Genomic DNA, 23,001 nt, shown 5'->3' with positions numbered 1-23,001 from the left:
TTTTTTTTGGACTTAGTCATTTTTCCGGCGTTTATCAGACTTTCAGATAGGGCAAATGTCAGTGAGCGTTCCGATTTCAGTTCCAGAGCGATTCGCCCAATGAGTCCTTGATATTTAATCATTTTCAGCCAATTTTCTGGATTTTTGAAAATTTCACTTTTTTGTGAAAATATCCACTAAATGAGGGAATAATATGTGTGAGGGTAGCCCAGGAGAGTTCCAAATGTGTGTGGGTAGAATATATATCCCACAGGGGTAAAATTTAAAAAAGTTGAAAAATTTTTTTTTTTCGACTTAGTCATTTTTCCGGCGTTTATCAGACTTTCAGATAGGGCAAATGTCAGTGAGCGTTCCGATTTCAGTTCCAGAGCGATTCGCCCAATGAGTCCTTGATATTTAGTCGTTTTCAGCCAATATTTTGGATTTTTGAAAATTTCACTTTTTTGTGAAAATATCCACTAAATGAGGGAATAATATGTGTGAGGGTACCCCAGAAGAGTTCCAAATGTGTGTGGGTAGAATATATATCCCACGGGGGTAAAATTGAAAAAAGTTGAAAAAAAATTTTTTTTTGGACTTAGTCATTTTTCCGGCGTTTATCAGACTTTCAGATAGGGCAAATGTCAGTGAGCATTCCGATTTCAGTTCCAGAGCGATTCGCCCAATGAGTCCTTGATATTTAATCATTTTCAGCCAATTTTCTGGATTTTTGAAAATTTCACTTTTTTGTGAAAATATCCACTAAATGAGGGAATAATATGTGTGAGGGTAGCCCAGGAGAGTTCCAAATGTGTGTGGGTAGAATATATATCCCACAGGGGTAAAATTGAAAAAAGTTGAAAAATTTTTTTTTTTGGACTTAGTCATTTTTCCGGCGTTTATCAGACTTTCAGATAGGGCAAATGTCAGTGAGCGTTCCGATTTCAGTTCCAGAGCGATTCGCCCAATGAGTCCTTGTTATTTAGTCGTTTTCAGCCAATATTTTGGATTTTTGAAAATTTCACTTTTTTGTGAAAATATCCACTAAATGAGGGAATAATATGTGTGAGGGTACCCCAGAAGAGTTCCAAATGTGTGTGGGTAGAATATATATCCCACGGGGGTAAAATTGAAAAAAGGTGAAAAAAAAATTTTTTTTGGACTTAGTCATTTTTCCGGCGTTTATCAGACTTTCAGATAGGGCAAATGTCAGTGAGCGTTCCGATTTCAGTTCCAGAGCGATTCGCCCAATGAGTCCTTGATATTTAATCATTTTCAGCCAATTTTCTGGATTTTTGAAAATTTCACTTTTTTGTGAAAATATCCACTAAATGAGGGAATAATATGTGTGAGGGTAGCCCAGGAGAGTTCCAAATGTGTGTGGGTAGAATATATATCCCACAGGGGTAAAATTTAAAAAAGTTGAAAAATTTTTTTTTTTCGACTTAGTCATTTTTCCGGCGTTTATCAGACTTTCAGATAGGGCAAATGTCAGTGAGCGTTCCGATTTCAGTTCCAGAGCGATTCGCCCAATGAGTCCTTGATATTTAGTCGTTTTCAGCCAATATTTTGGATTTTTGAAAATTTCACTTTTTTGTGAAAATATCCACTAAATGAGGGAATAATATGTGTGAGGGTACCCCAGAAGAGTTCCAAATGTGTGTGGGTAGAATATATATCCCACGGGGGTAAAATTGAAAAAAGTTGAAAAAAAATTTTTTTTTGGACTTAGTCATTTTTCCGGCGTTTATCAGACTTTCAGATAGGGCAAATGTCAGTGAGCATTCCGATTTCAGTTCCAGAGCGATTCGCCCAATGAGTCCTTGATATTTAATCATTTTCAGCCAATTTTCTGGATTTTTGAAAATTTCACTTTTTTGTGAAAATATCCACTAAATGAGGGAATAATATGTGTGAGGGTAGCCCAGGAGAGTTCCAAATGTGTGTGGGTAGAATATATATCCCACAGGGGTAAAATTGAAAAAAGTTGAAAAATTTTTTTTTTTGGACTTAGTCATTTTTCCGGCGTTTATCAGACTTTCAGATAGGGCAAATGTCAGTGAGCGTTCCGATTTCAGTTCCAGAGCGATTCGCCCAATGAGTCCTTGTTATTTAGTCGTTTTCAGCCAATATTTTGGATTTTTGAAAATTTCACTTTTTTGTGAAAATATCCACTAAATGAGGGAATAATATGTGTGAGGGTACCCCAGAAGAGTTCCAAATGTGTGTGGGTAGAATATATATCCCACGGGGGTAAAATTGAAAAAAGGTGAAAAAAAAATTTTTTTTGGACTTAGTCATTTTTCCGGCGTTTATCAGACTTTCAGATAGGGCAAATGTCAGTGAGCGTTCCGATTTCAGTTCCAGAGCGATTCGCCCAATGAGTCCTTGATATTAATCATTTTCAGCCAATTTTCTGGATTTTTGAAAATTTCACTTTTTTGTGAAAATATCCACTAAATGAGGGAATAATATGTGTGAGGGTAGCCTCGGAGAGTTCCAAATGTGTGTGGGTAGAATATATATCCCACGGGGGTAAAATTTAAAAAAGTTGAAAAATTTTTTTTTTTCGACTTAGTCATTTTTCCGTCGTTTATCAGACTTTCAGATAGGGCAAATGTCAGTGAGCGTTCCGATTTCAGTTCCAGAGCGATTCGCCCAATGAGTCCTTGATATTTAGTCGTTTTCAGCCAATATTTTGGATTTTTGAAAATTTCACTTTTTTGTGAAAATATCCACTAAATGAGGGAATAATATGTGTGAGGGTACCCCAGAAGAGTTCCAAATGTGTGTGGGTAGAATATATATCCCACGGGGGTAAAATTGAAAAAAGTTGAAAAAAAATTTTTTTTTGGACTTAGTCATTTTTCCGGCGTTTATCAGACTTTCAGATAGGGCAAATGTCAGTGAGCATTCCGATTTCAGTTCCAGAGCGATTCGCCCAATGAGTCCTTGATATTTAATCATTTTCAGCCAATTTTCTGGATTTTTGAAAATTTCACTTTTTTGTGAAAATATCCACTAAATGAGGGAATAATATGTGTGAGGGTAGCCCAGGAGAGTTCCAAATGTGTGTGGGTAGAATATATATCCCACAGGGGTAAAATTGAAAAAAGTTGAAAAATTTTTTTTTTTGGACTTAGTCATTTTTCCGTCGTTTATCAGACTTTCAGATAGGGCAAATGTCAGTGAGCGTTCCGATTTCAGTTCCAGAGCGATTCGCCCAATGAGTCCTTGATATTTAGTCGTTTTCAGCCAATATTTTGGATTTTTGAAAATTTCACTTTTTTGTGAAAATATCCACTAACTGAGGGAATAATATGTGTGAGGGTACCCCAGAAGAGTTCCAAATGTGTGTGGGTAGAATATATATCCCACGGGGGTAAAATTGAAAAAAGTTGAAAAAAAAATTTTTTTTGGACTTAGTCATTTTTCCGGCGTTTATCAGACTTTCAGATAGGGCAAATGTCAGTGAGCGTTCCGATTTCAGTTCCAGAGCGATTCGCCCAATGAGTCCTTGATATTTAATCATTTTCAGCCAATTTTCTGGATTTTTGAAAATTTCACTTTTTTGTGAAAATATCCACTAAATGAGGGAATAATATGTGTGAGGGTAGCCTCGGAGAGTTCCAAATGTGTGTGGGTAGAATATATATCCCACGGGGGTAAAATTTAAAAAAGTTGAAAAATTTTTTTTTTTCGACTTAGTCATTTTTCCGGCGTTTATCAGACTTTCAGATAGGGCAAATGTCAGTGAGCATTCCGATTTCAGTTCCAGAGCGATTCGCCCAATGAGTCCTTGATATTTAATCATTTTCAGCCAATTTTCTGGATTTTTGAAAATTTCACTTTTTTGTGAAAATATCCACTAAATGAGGGAATAATATGTGTGAGGGTAGCCCAGGAGAGTTCCAAATGTGTGTGGGTAGAATATATATCCCACAGGGGTAAAATTGAAAAAAGTTGAAAAATTTTTTTTTTTGGACTTAGTCATTTTTCCGTCGTTTATCAGACTTTCAGATAGGGCAAATGTCAGTGAGCGTTCCGATTTCAGTTCCAGAGCGATTCGCCCAATGAGTCCTTGATATTTAGTCGTTTTCAGCCAATATTTTGGATTTTTGAAAATTTCACTTTTTTGTGAAAATATCCACTAACTGAGGGAATAATATGTGTGAGGGTACCCCAGAAGAGTTCCAAATGTGTGTGGGTAGAATATATATCCCACGGGGGTAAAATTGAAAAAAGTTGAAAAAAAAATTTTTTTTGGACTTAGTCATTTTTCCGGCGTTTATCAGACTTTCAGATAGGGCAAATGTCAGTGAGCGTTCCGATTTCAGTTCCAGAGCGATTCGCCCAATGAGTCCTTGATATTTAATCATTTTCAGCCAATTTTCTGGATTTTTGAAAATTTCACTTTTTTGTGAAAATATCCACTAAATGAGGGAATAATATGTGTGAGGGTAGCCCAGGAGAGTTCCAAATGTGTGTGGGTAGAATATATATCCCACAGGGGTAAAATTGAAAGAAGTTGAAAAATTTTTTTTTTTGGACTTAGTCATTTTTCCGGCGTTTATCAGACTTTCAGATAGGGCAAATGTCAGTGAGCGTTCCGATTTCAGTTCCAGAGTGATTTGCCCAATGAGTCCTTGATATTTAGTCGTTTTCAGCCTATATTTTGGATTTTTGAAAATTTCACTTTTTTGTGAAAATATCCACTAAATGAGGGAATAATATGTGTGAGGGTACCCCAGAAGAGTTCCAAATGTGTGTGGGTAGAATATATATCCCACAGGGGTAAAATTGAAAAAAGTTGAAAAATTTTTTTTTTTGGACTTAGTCATTTTTCCAGCGTTTATCAGACTTTCAGATAGGGCAAATGTCAGTGAGCATTCCGATTTCAGTTCCAGAGCGATTCGCCCAATGAGTCCTTGTTATTTAGTCGTTTTCAGCCAATATTTTGGATTTTTGAAAATTTCACTTTTTTGTGAAAATATCCACTAAATGAGGGAATAATATGTGTGAGGGTACCCCAGAAGAGTTCCAAATGTGTGTGGGTAGAATATATATCCCACGGGGGTAAAATTGAAAAAAGGTGAAAAAAAAATTTTTTTTGGACTTAGTCATTTTTCCGGCGTTTATCAGACTTTCAGATAGGGCAAATGTCAGTGAGCGTTCCGATTTCAGTTCCAGAGCGATTCGCCCAATGAGTCCTTGATATTTAATCATTTTCAGCCAATTTTCTGGATTTTTGAAAATTTCACTTTTTTGTGAAAATATCCACTAAATGAGGGAATAATATGTGTGAGGGTAGCCCCGGAGAGATCCAAATGTGTGTGGGTAGAATATATATCCCACGGGGGTAAAATTTAAAAAAGTTGAAAAATTTTTTTTTTTCGACTTAGTCATTTTTCCGTCGTTTATCAGACTTTCAGATAGGGCAAATGTCAGTGAGCGTTCCGATTTCAGTTCCAGAGCGATTCGCCCAATGAGTCCTTGATATTTAGTCGTTTTCAGCCAATATTTTGGATTTTTGAAAATTTCACTTTTTTGTGAAAATATCCACTAAATGAGGGAATAATATGTGTGAGGGTACCCCAGAAGAGTTCCAAATGTGTGTGGGTAGAATATATATCCCACGGGGGTAAAATTGAAAAAAGTTGAAAAAAAATTTTTTTTTGGACTTAGTCATTTTTCCGGCGTTTATCAGACTTTCAGATAGGGCAAATGTCAGTGAGCATTCCGATTTCAGTTCCAGAGCGATTCGCCCAATGAGTCCTTGATATTTAATCATTTTCAGCCAATTTTCTGGATTTTTGAAAATTTCACTTTTTTGTGAAAATATCCACTAAATGAGGGAATAATATGTGTGAGGGTAGCCCAGGAGAGTTCCAAATGTGTGTGGGTAGAATATATATCCCACAGGGGTAAAATTGAAAAAAGTTGAAAAATTTTTTTTTTTGGACTTAGTCATTTTTCCGGCGTTTATCAGACTTTCAGATAGGGCAAATGTCAGTGAGCGTTCCGATTTCAGTTCCAGAGCGATTCGCCCAATGAGTCCTTGATATTTAGTCGTTTTCAGCCAATATTTTGGATTTTTGAAAATTTCACTTTTTTGTGAAAATATCCACTAAATGAGGGAATAATATGTGTGAGGGTACCCCAGAAGAGTTCCAAATGTGTGTGGGTAGAATATATATCCCACGGGGGTAAAATTGAAAAAAGGTGAAAAAAAAATTTTTTTTGGACTTAGTCATTTTTCCGGCGTTTATCAGACTTTCAGATAGGGCAAATGTCAGTGAGCGTTCCGATTTCAGTTCCAGAGCGATTCGCCCAATGAGTCCTTGATATTTAATCATTTTCAGCCAATTTTCTGGATTTTTGAAAATTTCACTTTTTTGTGAAAATATCCACTAAATGAGGGAATAATATGTGTGAGGGTAGCCCCGGAGAGTTCCAAATGTGTGTGGGTAGAATATATATCCCACGGGGGTAAAATTTAAAAAAGTTGAAAAATTTTTTTTTTTCGACTTAGTCATTTTTCCGTCGTTTATCAGACTTTCAGATAGGGCAAATGTCAGTGAGCGTTCCGATTTCAGTTCCAGAGCGATTCGCCCAAAGAGTCCTTGATATTTAGTCGTTTTCAGCCAATATTTTGGATTTTTGAAAATTTCACTTTTTTGTGAAAATATCCACTAACTGAGGGAATAATATGTGTGAGGGTACCCCAGAAGAGTTCCAAATGTGTGTGGGTAGAATATATATCCCACGGGGGTAAAATTGAAAAAAGTTGAAAAAAAAATTTTTTTTGGACTTAGTCATTTTTCCGGCGTTTATCAGACTTTCAGATAGGGCAAATGTCAGTGAGCGTTCCGATTTCAGTTCCAGAGCGATTCGCCCAATGAGTCCTTGATATTTAATCATTTTCAGCCAATTTTCTGGATTTTTGAAAATTTCACTTTTTTGTGAAAATATCCACTAAATGAGGGAATAATATGTGTGAGGGTAGCCCAGGAGAGTTCCAAATGTGTGTGGGTAGAATATATATCCCACAGGGGTAAAATTGAAAGAAGTTGAAAAATTTTTTTTTTTGGACTTAGTCATTTTTCCGGCGTTTATCATACTTTCAGATAGGGCAAATGTCAGTGAGCGTTCCGATTTCAGTTCCAGAGTGATTTGCCCAATGAGTCCTTGATATTTAGTCGTTTTCAGCCTATATTTTGGATTTTTGAAAATTTCACTTTTTTGTGAAAATATCCACTAAATGAGGGAATAATATGTGTGAGGGTACCCCAGAAGAGTTCCAAATGTGTGTGGGTAGAATATATATCCCACAGGGGTAAAATTGAAAAAAGTTGAAAAATTTTTTTTTTTGGACTTAGTCATTTTTCCAGCGTTTATCAGACTTTCAGATAGGGCAAATGTCAGTGAGCATTCCGATTTCAGTTCCAGAGTGATTTGCCCAATGAGTCCTTGATATTTAGTCGTTTTCAGCCTATATTTTGGATTTTTGAAAATTTCACTTTTTTGTGAAAATATCCACTAAATGAGGGAATAATATGTGTGAGGGTACCCCAGAAGAGTTCCAAATGTGTGTGGGTAGAATATATATCCCACAGGGGTAAAATTGAAAAAAGTTGAAAAATTTTTTTTTTGGACTTAGTCATTTTTCCAGCGTTTATCAGACTTTCAGATAGGGCAAATGTCAGTGAGCATTCCGATTTCAGTTCCAGAGCGATTCGCCCAATGAGTCCTTGTTATTTAGTCGTTTTCAGCCAATATTTTGGATTTTTGAAAATTTCACTTTTTTGTGAAAATATCCACTAACTGAGGGAATAATATGTGTGAGGGTACCCCAGAAGAGTTCCAAATGTGTGTGGGTAGAATATATATCCCACGGGGGTAAAATTGAAAAAAGTTGAAAAAAAAATTTTTTTTGGACTTAGTCATTTTTCCGGCGTTTATCAGACTTTCAGATAGGGCAAATGTCAGTGAGCGTTCCGATTTCAGTTCCAGAGCGATTCGCCCAATGAGTCCTTGATATTTAATCATTTTCAGCCAATTTTCTGGATTTTTGAAAATTTCACTTTTTTGTGAAAATATCCACTAAATGAGGGAATAATATGTGTGAGGGTAGCCCAGGAGAGTTCCAAATGTGTGTGGGTAGAATATATATCCCACAGGGGTAAAATTGAAAGAAGTTGAAAAATTTTTTTTTTTGGACTTAGTCATTTTTCCGGCGTTTATCAGACTTTCAGATAGGGCAAATGTCAGTGAGCGTTCCGATTTCAGTTCCAGAGTGATTTGCCCAATGAGTCCTTGATATTTAGTCGTTTTCAGCCTATATTTTGGATTTTTGAAAATTTCACTTTTTTGTGAAAATATCCACTAAATGAGGGAATAATATGTGTGAGGGTACCCCAGAAGAGTTCCAAATGTGTGTGGGTAGAATATATATCCCACAGGGGTAAAATTGAAAAAAGTTGAAAAATTTTTTTTTTTGGACTTAGTCATTTTTCCAGCGTTTATCAGACTTTCAGATAGGGCAAATGTCAGTGAGCATTCCGATTTCAGTTCCAGAGCGATTCGCCCAATGAGTCCTTGTTATTTAGTCGTTTTCAGCCAATATTTTGGATTTTTGAAAATTTCACTTTTTTGTGAAAATATCCACTAAATGAGGGAATAATATGTGTGAGGGTACCCCAGAAGAGTTCCAAATGTGTGTGGGTAGAATATATATCCCACGGGGGTAAAATTGAAAAAAGTTGAAAAAAAATTTTTTTTTGGACTTACTCATTTTTCCGGCGTTTATCAGACTTTCAGATAGGGCAAATGTCAGTGAGCGTTCCGATTTCAGTTCCAGAGCGATTCGCCCAATGAGTCCTTGATATTTAGTCGTTTTCAGCCAATATTTTGGATTTTTGAAAATTTCACTTTTTTGTGAAAATATCCACTAAATGAGGGAATAATATGTGTGAGGGTACCCCAGAAGAGTTCCAAATGTGTGTGGGTAGAATATATATCCCACGGGGGTAAAATTGAAAAAAGTTGAAAAAAAAATTTTTTTTGGACTTAGTCATTTTTCCAGCGTTTATCAGACTTTCAGATAGGGCAAATGTCAGTGAGCGTTCCGATTTCAGTTCCAGAGCGATTCGCCCAATGAGTCCTTGATATTTAATCATTTTCAGCCAATTTTCTGGATTTTTGAAAATTTCACTTTTTTGTGAAAATATCCACTAAATGAGGGAATAATATGTGTGAGGGTAGCCCAGGAGAGTTCCAAATGTGTGTGGGTAGAATATATATCCCACAGGGGTAAAATTGAAAGAAGTTGAAAAATTTTTTTTTTTGGACTTAGTCATTTTTCCGGCGTTTATCAGACTTTCAGATAGGGCAAATGTCAGTGAGCGTTCCGATTTCAGTTCCAGAGTGATTTGCCCAATGAGTCCTTGATATTTAGTCGTTTTCAGCCTATATTTTGGATTTTTGAAAATTTCACTTTTTTGTGAAAATATCCACTAAATGAGGGAATAATATGTGTGAGGGTACCCCAGAAGAGTTCCAAATGTGTGTGGGTAGAATATATATCCCACAGGGGTAAAATTGAAAAAAGTTGAAAAATTTTTTTTTTTGGACTTAGTCATTTTTCCAGCGTTTATCAGACTTTCAGATAGGGCAAATGTCAGTGAGCATTCCGATTTCAGTTCCAGAGCGATTCGCCCAATGAGTCCTTGTTATTTAGTCGTTTTCAGCCAATATTTTGGATTTTTGAAAATTTCACTTTTTTGTGAAAATATCCACTAAATGAGGGAATAATATGTGTGAGGGTAACCCAGAAGAGTTCCAAATGTGTGTGGGTAGAATATATATCCCACGGGGGTAAAATTGAAAAAAGTTGAAAAAAAATTTTTTTTTGGACTTAATCATTTTTCCGGCGTTTATCAGACTTTCAGATAGGGCAAATGTCAGTGAGCATTCCGATTTCAGTTCCAGAGCGATTCGCCCAATGAGTCCTTGATATTTAGTCGCTTTCAGCCAATATTTTGGATTTTTGAAAATTTCACTTTTTTGTGAAAATATCCACTAAATGAGGGAATAATATGTGTGAGGGTACCCCAGGAGAGTTCCAAATGTGCGTGGGTAGAATGTATATCCCACGGGGGTAAAATTGAAAAAAGTTGAAAAATTTTTTTTTTTGGACTGTCATTTTTCCGGCGTTTATCAGACGTTCAGATAGGGCAAATGTCAGTGAGCATTCCGATTTCAGTTCCAGAGCGATTCGCCCAATGAGTCCTTGATATTTAGTCGTTTTCAGCCAATATTTTGGATTTTTGAAAATTTCACTTTTTTGTGAAAATATCCACTAAATGAGGGAATAATATGTGTGAGGGTACCCCAGAAGAGTTCCAAATGTGTGTGGGTAGAATATATATCCCACGGGGGTAAAATTGAAAAAAGTTGAAAAAAAAATTTTTTTTGGACTTAGTCATTTTTCCAGCGTTTATCAGACTTTCAGATAGGGCAAATGTCAGTGAGCGTTCCGATTTCAGTTCCAGAGCGATTCGCCCAATGAGTCCTTGATATTTAATCATTTTCAGCCAATTTTCTGGATTTTTGAAAATTTCACTTTTTTGTGAAAATATCCACTAAATGAGGGAATAATATGTGTGAGGGTAGCCCAGGAGAGTTCCAAATGTGTGTGGGTAGAATATATATCCCACAGGGGTAAAATTGAAAGAAGTTGAAAAATTTTTTTTTTTGGACTTAGTCATTTTTCCGGCGTTTATCAGACTTTCAGATAGGGCAAATGTCAGTGAGCGTTCCGATTTCAGTTCCAGAGTGATTTGCCCAATGAGTCCTTGATATTTAGTCGTTTTCAGCCTATATTTTGGATTTTTGAAAATTTCACTTTTTTGTGAAAATATCCACTAAATGAGGGAATAATATGTGTGAGGGTACCCCAGAAGAGTTCCAAATGTGTGTGGGTAGAATATATATCCCACAGGGGTAAAATTGAAAAAAGTTGAAAAATTTTTTTTTTTGGACTTAGTCATTTTTCCAGCGTTTATCAGACTTTCAGATAGGGCAAATGTCAGTGAGCATTCCGATTTCAGTTCCAGAGCGATTCGCCCAATGAGTCCTTGTTATTTAGTCGTTTTCAGCCAATATTTTGGATTTTTGAAAATTTCACTTTTTTGTGAAAATATCCACTAAATGAGGGAATAATATGTGTGAGGGTACCCCAGAAGAGTTCCAAATGTGTGTGGGTAGAATATATATCCCACGGGGGTAAAATTGAAAAAAGTTGAAAAAAAATTTTTTTTTGGACTTAGTCATTTTTCCGGCGTTTATCAGACTTTCAGATAGGGCAAATGTCAGTGAGCGTTCCGATTTCAGTTCCAGAGCGATTCGCCCAATGAGTCCTTGATATTTAGTCGTTTTCAGCCAATATTTTGGATTTTTGAAAATTTCACTTTTTTGTGAAAATATCCACTAAATGAGGGAATAATATGTGTGAGGGTAACCCAGAAGAGTTCCAAATGTGTGTGGGTAGAATATATATCCCACGGGGGTAAAATTGAAAAAAGTTGAAAAAAAATTTTTTTTTGGACTTAATCATTTTTCCGGCGTTTATCAGACTTTCAGATAGGGCAAATGTCAGTGAGCATTCCGATTTCAGTTCCAGAGCGATTCGCCCAATGAGTCCTTGATATTTAGTCGCTTTCAGCCAATATTTTGGATTTTTGAAAATTTCACTTTTTTGTGAAAATATCCACTAAATGAGGGAATAATATGTGTGAGGGTACCCCAGGAGAGTTCCAAATGTGCGTGGGTAGAATGTATATCCCACGGGGGTAAAATTGAAAAAAGTTGAAAAATTTTTTTTTTTGGACTGTCATTTTTCCGGCGTTTATCAGACGTTCAGATAGGGCAAATGTCAGTGAGCATTCCGATTTCAGTTCCAGAGCGATTCGCCCAATGAGACCTTGATATTTAGTCGTTTTCAGCCAATTTTCTGGATTTTTGAAAAATTCACTTTTTTGTGAAAATATCCACTAAATGAGGGAATAATATGTGTGAGGGTTCCCCAGGAGTGTTCCAAATGTGTGTGGGTAGAATATATATCCCACGGGGGTAAAATTGAAAAAAGTTGAAAAAAATTATTTCTTGGACTTAGCCATTTTTCCGGCGTTTATCAGACTTTCAGATAGAGCAAATGTCAGTGAGCGTTCCGATTTCAGTTCCAGAGCGTTTCACCCAATGAGTCCTTGATATTTAGTCGTTTTCAGCCAATATTTTGGATTTTTGAAAATTTCACTTTTTTGTGAAAATATCCACTAAATGAGGGAATAATATGTGTGAGAGTACCCCAGAAGAGTTCCAAATGTGTGTGGGTAGAATATATATCCCACGGGGGTAAAATTGAAAAAAGTTGAAAAATTTTTTTTTTTGGACTTAGTCATTTTTCCGGCGTTTATCAGACTTTCGGATAGGGCAAATGTCAGTGAGCGTTCCGATTTCAGTTCCAGAGTGATTTGCCCAATGAGTCCTTGATATTTAGTCGTTTTCAGCCTATATTTTGGATTTTTGAAAATTTCACTTTTTTGTGAAAATATCCACTAAATGAGGGAATAATATGTGTGAGGGTACCCCAGAAGAGTTCCAAATGTGTGTGGGTAGAATATATATCCCACAGGGGTAAAATTGAAAAAAGTTGAAAAATTTTTTTTTTTGGACTTAGTCATTTTTCCAGCGTTTATCAGACTTTCAGATAGGGCAAATGTCAGTGAGCATTCCGATTTCAGTTCCAGAGCGATTCGCCCAATGAGTCCTTGTTATTTAGTCGTTTTCAGCCAATATTTTGGATTTTTGAAAATTTCACTTTTTTGTGAAAATATCCACTAAATGAGGGAATAATATGTGTGAGGGTACCCCAGAAGAGTTCCAAATGTGTGTGGGTAGAATATATATCCCACGGGGGTAAAATTGAAAAAAGTTGAAAAAAAATTTTTTTTTGGACTTAGTCATTTTTCCGGCGTTTATCAGACTTTCAGATAGGGCAAATGTCAGTGAGCGTTCCGATTTCAGTTCCAGAGCGATTCGCCCAATGAGTCCTTGATATTTAGTCGTTTTCAGCCAATATTTTGGATTTTTGAAAATTTCACTTTTTTGTGAAAATATCCACTAAATGAGGGAATAATATGTGTGAGGGTACCCCAGAAGAGTTCCAAATGTGTGTGGGTAGAATATATATCCCACGGGGGTAAAATTGAAAAAAGTTGAAAAAAAAATTTTTTTTGGACTTAGTCATTTTTCCAGCGTTTATCAGACTTTCAGATAGGGCAAATGTCAGTGAGCGTTCCGATTTCAGTTCCAGAGCGATTCGCCCAATGAGTCCTTGATATTTAATCATTTTCAGCCAATTTTCTGGATTTTTGAAAATTTCACTTTTTTGTGAAAATATCCACTAAATGAGGGAATAATATGTGTGAGGGTAGCCCAGGAGAGTTCCAAATGTGTGTGGGTAGAATATATATCCCACAGGGGTAAAATTGAAAGAAGTTGAAAAATTTTTTTTTTTGGACTTAGTCATTTTTCCGGCGTTTATCAGACTTTCAGATAGGGCAAATGTCAGTGAGCGTTCCGATTTCAGTTCCAGAGTGATTTGCCCAATGAGTCCTTGATATTTAGTCGTTTTCAGCCTATATTTTGGATTTTTGAAAATTTCACTTTTTTGTGAAAATATCCACTAAATGAGGGAATAATATGTGTGAGGGTACCCCAGAAGAGTTCCAAATGTGTGTGGGTAGAATATATATCCCACAGGGGTAAAATTGAAAAAAGTTGAAAAATTTTTTTTTTTGGACTTAGTCATTTTTCCAGCGTTTATCAGACTTTCAGATAGGGCAAATGTCAGTGAGCATTCCGATTTCAGTTCCAGAGCGATTCGCCCAATGAGTCCTTGTTATTTAGTCGTTTTCAGCCAATATTTTGGATTTTTGAAAATTTCACTTTTTTGTGAAAATATCCACTAAATGAGGGAATAATATGTGTGAGGGTACCCCAGAAGAGTTCCAAATGTGTGTGGGTAGAATATATATCCCACGGGGGTAAAATTGAAAAAAGTTGAAAAAAAATTTTTTTTTGGACTTAGTCATTTTTCCGGCGTTTATCAGACTTTCAGATAGGGCAAATGTCAGTGAGCGTTCCGATTTCAGTTCCAGAGCGATTCGCCCAATGAGTCCTTGATATTTAGTCGTTTTCAGCCAATATTTTGGATTTTTGAAAATTTCACTTTTTTGTGAAAATATCCACTAAATGAGGGAATAATATGTGTGAGGGTAACCCAGAAGAGTTCCAAATGTGTGTGGGTAGAATATATATCCCACGGGGGTAAAATTGAAAAAAGTTGAAAAAAAATTTTTTTTTGGACTTAATCATTTCTCCGGCGTTTATCAGACTTTCAGATAGGGCAAATGTCAGTGAGCATTCCGATTTCAGTTCCAGAGCGATTCGCCCAATGAGTCCTTGATATTTAGTCGCTTTCAGCCAATATTTTGGATTTTTGAAAATTTCACTTTTTTGTGAAAATATCCACTAAATGAGGGAATAATATGTGTGAGGGTACCCCAGGAGAGTTCCAAATGTGCGTGGGTAGAATGTATATCCCACGGGGGTAAAATTGAAAAAAGTTGAAAAATTTTTTTTTTTGGACTGTCATTTTTCCGGCGTTTATCAGACGTTCAGATAGGGCAAATGTCAGTGAGCATTCCGATTTCAGTTCCAGAGCGATTCGCCCAATGAGACCTTGATATTTAATCATTTTCAGCCAATTTTCTGGATTTTTGAAAATTTCACTTTTTTGTGAAAATATCCACTAAATGAGGGAATAATATGTGTGAGGGTAGCCCAGGAGAGTTCCAAATGTGTGTGGGTAGAATATATATCCCACGGGGGTAAAATTGAAAAAAGTTGAAAAATTTTTTTTTTTGGACTTAGTCATTTTTCCAGCGTTTATCAGACTTTCAGATAGGGCAAATGTCAGTGAGCGTTCCGATTTCAGTTCCAGAGCGATTCGCCCAATGAGTCCTTGATATTTAGTCGTTTTCAGCCAATATTTTGGATTTTTGAAAATTTCACTTTTTTGTGAAAATATCCACTAAATGAGGGAATAATATGTGTGAGGGTACCCCAGGAGAGTTCCAAATGTGTGTGGGTAGAATATATATCCCAAGGGGGTAAAATTGAAAAAAGGTGAAAAATTTTTTTTTTTGGACTTAGTCATTTTTCCGGCGTTTATCAGACTTTCAGATAGGGCAAATGTCAGTGAGCGTTCCGATTTCAGTTCCAGAGCGATTCGCCCAATGAGTCGTTGATATTTAGTCGTTTTCAGCCAATTTTCTGGATTTTTGAAAAATTCACTTTTTTGTGAAAATATCCACTAAATGAGGGAATAATATGTGTGAGGGTTCCCCAGGAGTGTTCCAAATGTGTGTGGGTAGAATATATATCCCACGGGGGTAAAATTGAAAAAAGTTGAAAAAAATTATTTCTTGGACTTAGCCATTTTTCCGGCGTTTATCAGACTTTCAGATAGAGCAAATGTCAGTGAGCGTTCCGATTTCAGTTCCAGAGCGTTTCACCCAATGAGTCCTTGATATTTAGTCGTTTTCAGCCAATATTTTGGATTTTTGAAAATTTCACTTTTTTGTGAAAATATCCACTAAATGAGGGAATAATATGTGTGAGAGTACCCCAGAAGAGTTCCAAATGTGTGTGGGTAGAATATATATCCCACGGGGGTAAAATTGAAAAAAGTTGAAAAATTTTTTTTTTTGGACTTAGTCATTTTTCCGGCGTTTATCAGACTTTCGGATAGGGCAAATGTCAGTGAGCGTTCCGATTTCAGTTCCAGAGTGATTTGCCCAATGAGTCCTTGATATTTAGTCGTTTTCAGCCTATATTTTCGATTTTTGAAAATTTCACTTTTTTGTGAAAATATCCACTAAATGAGGGAATAATATGTGTGAGGGTACCCCAGAAGAGTTCCAAATGTGTGTGGGTAGAATATATATCCCACAGGGGTAAAATTGAAAAAAGTTGAAAAAATTTTTTTTTTGGACTTAGTCATTTTTCCAGCGTTTATCAGACTTTCAGATAGGGCAAATGTCAGTGAGCGTTCCGATTTCAGTTCCAGAGCGATTCGCCCAATGAGTCCTTGATATTTAGTCGTTTTCAGCCAATTTTCTGGATTTTTGAAAAATTCACTTTTTTTGTGAAAATATCCACTAAATGAGGGAATAATATGTGTGAGGGTACCCCAGGAGTGTTCCAAATGTGTGTGGGTAGAATATATATCCCACGGGGGTAAAATTGAAAAAAGTTGAAAAAAATTATTTTTTGGACTTAGCCATTTTTCCGGCGTTTATCAGACTTTCAGATAGAGCAAATGTCAGTGAGCGTTCCGATTTCAGTTCCAGAGCGATTCGCCCAATGAGTCCTTGATATTTAGTCGTTTTCAGCCAATATTTTGGATTTTTGAAAATTTCACTTTTTTGTGAAAATATCCACTAAATGAGGGAATAATATGTGTGAGGGTACCCCAGGAGAGTTCCAAATGTGCGTTGGTAGAATATATATCCCACGGGGGTAAAATTGAAAAAAGTTGAAAAATTTTTTTTTTTGGACTGTCATTTTTCCGTCGTTTATCAGACTTTCAGATAGGGCAAATGTCAGTGAGCGTTCCGATTTCAGTTCCAGAGTGATTTGCCCAATGAGTCCTTGATATTTAGTCGTTTTCAGCCTATATTTTGGATTTTTGAAAATTTCACTTTTTTGTGAAAATATCCACTAAATGAGGGAATAATATGTGTGAGGGTACCCCAGGAGAGTTCCAAATGTGTGTGGGTAGAATATATATCCCAAGGGGGTAAAATTGAAAAAAGTTGAAAAATTTTTTTTTTTGGACTTAGTCATTTTTCCGGCGTTTATCAGACTTTCAGATAGGGCAAATGTCAGTGAGCGTTCCGATTTCAGTTCCAGAGCGATTCGCCCAATGAGTCGTTGATATTTAGTCGTTTTCAGCCAATTTTCTGGATTTTTGAAAAATTCACTTTTTTGTGAAAATATCCACTAAATGAGGGAATAATATGTGTGACGGTTCCCCAGGAGTGTTCCAAATGTGTGTGGGTAGAATGTATATCCCACGGGGGTAAAATTGAAAAAAGTTGAAAAAAATTATTTTTTGGACTTAGCCATTTTTCCGGCGTTTATCAGACTTTCAGATAGAGCAAATGTCAGTGAGCGTTCCGATTTCAGTTCCAGAGCGATTCGCCCAATGAGTCCTTGATATTTAATCATTTTCAGCCAATTTTCTGGATTTTTGAAAATTTCACTTTTTTGTGAAAATATCCACTAAATGAGGGAATAATATGTGTGAGGGTAGCCCAGGAGAGTTCCAAATGTGTGTGGGTAGAATATATATCCCACAGGGGTAAAATTGAAAAAAGTTTAAACATTTTTTTTTTTGGACTTAGTCATTTTTCCGGCGTTTATCAGACTTTCAGATGGGGCATATGTCAGTGAGCGTTCCGATTTCAGTTCCAGAGTGATTCGCCCAATGAGTCCTTGCTATTTAGTCGTTTTCAGCCAATATTTTGGATTTTTGAAAATTTCACTTTTTTGTGAAAATATCCACTAAATGAGGGAATAATATGTGTGAGGGTACCCAGAAGAGTTCCAAATGTGTGTGGGTAGAATATATATCCCACAGGGGTAAAATTGAAAAAAGTTGAAACATTTTTTTTTTTGGACTTAGTCATTTTTCCGGCGTTTATCAGACTTTCAGATGGGGCATATGTCAGTGAGCGTTCCGATTTCAGTTCCAGAGTGATTCGCCCAATGAGTCCTTGCTATTTAGTCGTTTTCAGCCAATATTTTGGATTTTTGAAAATTTCACTTTTTTGTGAAAATATCCACTAAATGAGGGAATAATATGTGTGAGGGTACCCCAGAAGAGTTCCAAATGTGTGTGGGTAGAATATATATCCCACGGGGGTAAAATTGAAAAAAGTTGAAAAAAAAAATTTTTTTGGACTTAGTCATTTTTCCGGCGTTTCTCAGACTTTCAGATAGGGCAAATGTCAGTGAGCGTTCCGATTTCAGTTCCAGAGCGATTTGCCCAATGAGTCCTTGCTATTTAGTCGTTTTCAGCCAATTTTCTGGATTTTTGAAAAATTCACTTTTTTGTGAAAATATCCACTAAATGAGGGAATAATATGTGTGAGGGTAGCCCAGGAGAGTTCCAAATGTGTGTGGGTAGAATATATATCCCTCGGGGGTAAAATTGAAAAAAGTTGAAAAATTTTTTTTTTTGGACTTAGTCATTTTTCCGGCGTTTATCAGACTTTCAGATAGGGCAAATGTCAGTGAGCGTTCCGATTTCAGTTCCAGAGCGATTTGCCCAATGAGTCCTTGATATTTAGTCGTTTTCAGCCAATATTTTGGATTTTTGCAAATTTCACTTTTTTGTGAAAATATCCACTAAATGAGGGAATAATATGTGTGATTGTACCCCAGAAGAGTTCCAAATGTGTGTGGGTAGAATATATATCCCACGGGGGTAAAATTGAAAAAAGATGAAAAAAATTTTTTTTTTGGACTGTCATTTTTCCAGCGTTTATCAGACTTTCAGATAGGGCAAATGTCAGTGAGCGTTCCGATTTCAGTTCCAGAGCGATTCGCCCAATGAGTCCTTGATATTTAGTCGTTTTCAGCCAATATTTTGGATTTTTGAAAATTTCACTTTTTTGTGAAAATATCCACTAAATGAGGGAATAATGTGTGTGAGGGCACCCCAGGAGTGTTCCAAATGTGTGTGGGTAGAATATATATCCCACGGGGGTAAAATTGAAAAAAGTTGAAAAAAAAAATTTTTTTGGACTTAGTCATTTTTCCGGCGTTTATCAGACTTTCAGATAGGGCAAATGTCAGTGAGCGTTCCGATTTCAGTTCCAGAGCGATTTGCCCAATGAGTCCTTGCTATTTAGTCGTTTTCAGCCAATTTTCTGGATTTTTGAAAAATTCACTTTTTTGTGAAAATATCCACTAAATGAGGGAATAATATGTGTGAGGGTAGCCCAGGAGAGTTCCAAATGTGTGTGGGTAGAATATATATCCCTCGGGGGTAAAATTGAAAAAAGTTGAAAAATTTTTTTTTTTGGACTTAGTCATTTTTCCGGCGTTTATCAGACTTTCAGATAGGGCAAATGTCAGTGAGCGTTCCGATTTCAGTTCCAGAGCGATTTGCCCAATGAGTCCTTGATATTTAGTCGTTTTCAGCCAATATTTTGGATTTTTGCAAATTTCACTTTTTTGTGAAAATATCCACTAAATGAGGGAATAATATGTGTGATTGTACCCCAGAAGAGTTCCAAATGTGTGTGGGTAGAATATATATCCCACGGGGGTAAAATTGAAAAAAGATGAAAAAATTTTTTTTTTTGGACTGTCATTTTTCCAGCGTTTATCAGACTTTCAGATAGGGCAAATGTCAGTGAGCGTTCCGATTTCAGTTCCAGAGCGATTCGCCCAATGAGTCCTTGATATTTAGTCGTTTTCAGCCAAATTTCTGGATTTTTGAAAAATTCTCTTTTTTGTGAAAATATCCACTAAATGAGGGAATAATATGTGTGAGGTTACCCCAGGAGTGTTCCAAATGTGTGTGGGTAGAATATATATCCCACGGGGGTAAAATTGAAAAAAGTTGAAAAATTTTTTTTTTTGGACTTAGTCATTTTTCCGGCGTTTATCAGACTTTCAAATAGGGCAAATGTCAGTGAGCGTTCCGATTTCAGTTCCAGAGCGATTCGCCCAATGAGTCCTTGATATTTAATCATTTTCAGCCAATTTTCTGGATTTTTGAAAAATTCACTTTTTTGTGAAAATATCCACTAAATGAGGGAATAATATGTGTGAGGGTACCCCAGAAGAGTTCCAAATGTGTGTGGGTAGAATATATATCCCACGGGGGTAAAATTGAAAAAAGTTGAAAAATTTTTTTTTTTGGACTGTCATTTTTCCGGCGTTTATCAGACTTTCAGATAGGGCAAATGTCAGTGAGCGTTCCGATTTCAGTTCCAGAGCGATTTGCCCAATGAGTCCTTGATATTTAGTCGTTTTCAGCCAATATTTTGGATTTTTGAAAATTTCACTTTTTTGTGAAAATATCCACTAAATGAGGGAATAATATGTGTGATTGTACCCCAGAAGAGTTCCAAATGTGTGTGGGTAGAATATATATCCCACGGGGGTAAAATTGAAAAAAGTTGAAAAAATTTTTTTTTTTGGACTGTCATTTTTCCAGCGTTTATCAGACTTTCAGATAGGGCAAATGTCAGTGAGCGTTCCGATTTCAGTTCCAGAGCGATTTGCCCAATGAGTCCTTGCTATTTAGTCGTTTTCAGCCAATTTTCTGGATTTTTGAAAAATTCACTTTTTTGTGAAAATATCCACTAAATGAGGGAATAATATGTGTGAGGGTAGCCCAGGAGAGTTCCAAATGTGTGTGGGTAGAATATATATCCCTCGGGGGTAAAATTGAAAAAAGTTGAAAAATTTTTTTTTTTGGACTTAGTCATTTTTCCGGCGTTTATCAGACTTTCAGATAGGGCAAATGTCAGTGAGCGTTCCGATTTCAGTTCCAGAGCGATTTGCCCAATGAGTCCTTGATATTTAGTCGTTTTCAGCCAATATTTTGGATTTTTGCAAATTTCACTTTTTTGTGAAAATATCCACTAAATGAGGGAATAATATGTGTGATTGTACCCCAGAAGAGTTCCAAATGTGTGTGGGTAGAATATATATCCCACGGGGGTAAAATTGAAAAAAGATGAAAAAATTTTTTTTTTTGGACTGTCATTTTTCCAGCGTTTATCAGACTTTCAGATAGGGCAAATGTCAGTGAGCGTTCCGATTTCAGTTCCAGAGCGATTCGCCCAATGAGTCCTTGATATTTAGTCGTTTTCAGCCAATATTTTGGATTTTTGAAAATTTCACTTTTTTGTGAAAATATCCACTAAATGAGGGAATAATATGTGTGAGGGCACCCCAGGAGTGTTCCAAATGTGTGTGGGTAGAATATATATCCCACGGGGGTAAAATTGAAAAAAGTTGAAAAAAAAAATTTTTTTGGACTTAGTCATTTTTCCGGCGTTTATCAGACTTTCAGATAGGGCAAATGTCAGTGAGCGTTCCGATTTCAGTTCCAGAGCGATTTGCCCAATTAGTCCTTGCTATTTAGTCGTTTTCAGCCAATTTTCTGGATTTTTGAAAAATTCACTTTTTTGTGAAAATATCCACTAAATGAGGGAATAATATGTGTGAGGGTAGCCCAGGAGAGTTCCAAATGTGTGTGGGTAGAATATATATCCCTCGGGGGTAAAATTGAAAAAAGTTGAAAAATTTTTTTTTTTGTACTTAGTCATTTTTCCGGCGTTTTTCAGACTTTCAGATAGGGCAAATGTCAGTGAGCGTTCCGATTTCAGTTCCAGAGCGATTTGCCCAATGAGTCCTTGATATTTAGTCGTTTTCAGCCAATATTTTGGATTTTTGCAAATTTCACTTTTTTGTGAAAATATCCACTAAATGAGGGAATAATATGTGTGATTGTACCCCAGAAGAGTTCCAAATGTGTGTGGGTAGAATATATATCCCACGGGGGTAAAATTGAAAAAAGATGAAAAAATTTTTTTTTTTGGACTGTCATTTTTCCAGCGTTTATCAGACTTTCAGATAGGGCAAATGTCAGTGAGCGTTCCGATTTCAGTTCCAGAGCGATTTGCCCAATGAGTCCTTGATATTTAGTCGTTTTCAGCCAATATTTTGGATTTTTGAAAATTTCACTTTTTTGTGAAAATATCCACTAAATGAGGGAATAATATGTGTGATTGTACCCCAGAAGAGTTCCAAATGTGTGTGGGTAGAATATATATCCCACGGGGGTAAAATTGAAAAAGTTGAAAAAATTTTTTTTTTTGGACTTAGTCATTTTTCCGGCGTTTATCAGACTTTCAGATAGGGCAAATGTCAGTGAGCGTTCCGATTTCAGTTCCAGAGCGATTCGCCCAATGAGTCCTTGATATTTAATCATTTTCAGCCAATTTTCTGGATTTTTGAAAATTTCACTTTTTTGTGAAAATATCCACTAAATGAGGGAATAATATGTGTGAGGGTAGCCCAGGAGAGTTCCAAATGTGTGTGGGTAGAATATATATCCCACGGGGGTAAAATTTAAAAAAGTTGAACATTTTTTTTTTTTGGACTTAGTCATTTTTCCGTCGTTTATCAGACTTTCAGATAGGGCAAATGTCAGTGAGCGTTCCGATTTCAGTTCCAGAGCGATTCGCCCAATGAGTCCTTGATATTTAATCATTTTCAGCCAATTTTCTGGATTTTTGAAAATTTCACTTTTTTGTGAAAATATCCACTAAATGAGGGAATAATATGTGTGAGGGTACCCAGGAGTGTTCCAAATGTGTGTGGGTAGATTATATATCCCACGGGGGTAAAATTGAAAAAAGTTGAAAAAAATTATTTTTTGGACTTAGCCATTTTTCCGGCGTTTATCAGACTTTCAGATAGGGCAAATGTCAGTGAGCGTTCCGATTTCAGTTCCAGAGCGATTCGCCCAATGAGTCCTTGATATTTAATCATTTTCAGCCAATTTTCTGGATTTTTGAAAAATCCACTTTTTTGTGAAAATATCCACTAAATGAGGGAATAATATGTGTGGGGGTACCCCAGGAGAGTTCCAAATGTGTGTGGGTAGAATATATATCCCACGGGGGTAAAATTGAAAAAAGTTGAAAAATTTTTTTTTTTGGACTTAGTCATTTTTCCGGCGTTTATCAGACTTTCAGATAGCGCAAATGTCAGTGAGCGTTCCGATTTCAGTTCCAGAGCGATTTGCCCAATGAGTCCTTGATATTTAGTCGTTTTCAGCCAATATTTTGGATTTTTGAAAAT

The sequence above is a fragment of the Phyllobates terribilis genome, unplaced genomic scaffold, assembly GCF_046119375.1.
Source record: "Phyllobates terribilis strain yellow unplaced genomic scaffold, ASM4611937v1 Scaffold_9__5_contigs__length_417890890, whole genome shotgun sequence".
NCBI lineage: Eukaryota > Metazoa > Chordata > Amphibia > Anura > Dendrobatidae > Phyllobates > Phyllobates terribilis.
The sequence above is the reverse complement of the archived record's forward strand: the minus strand, read 5'-3'. Positions refer to the sequence as shown.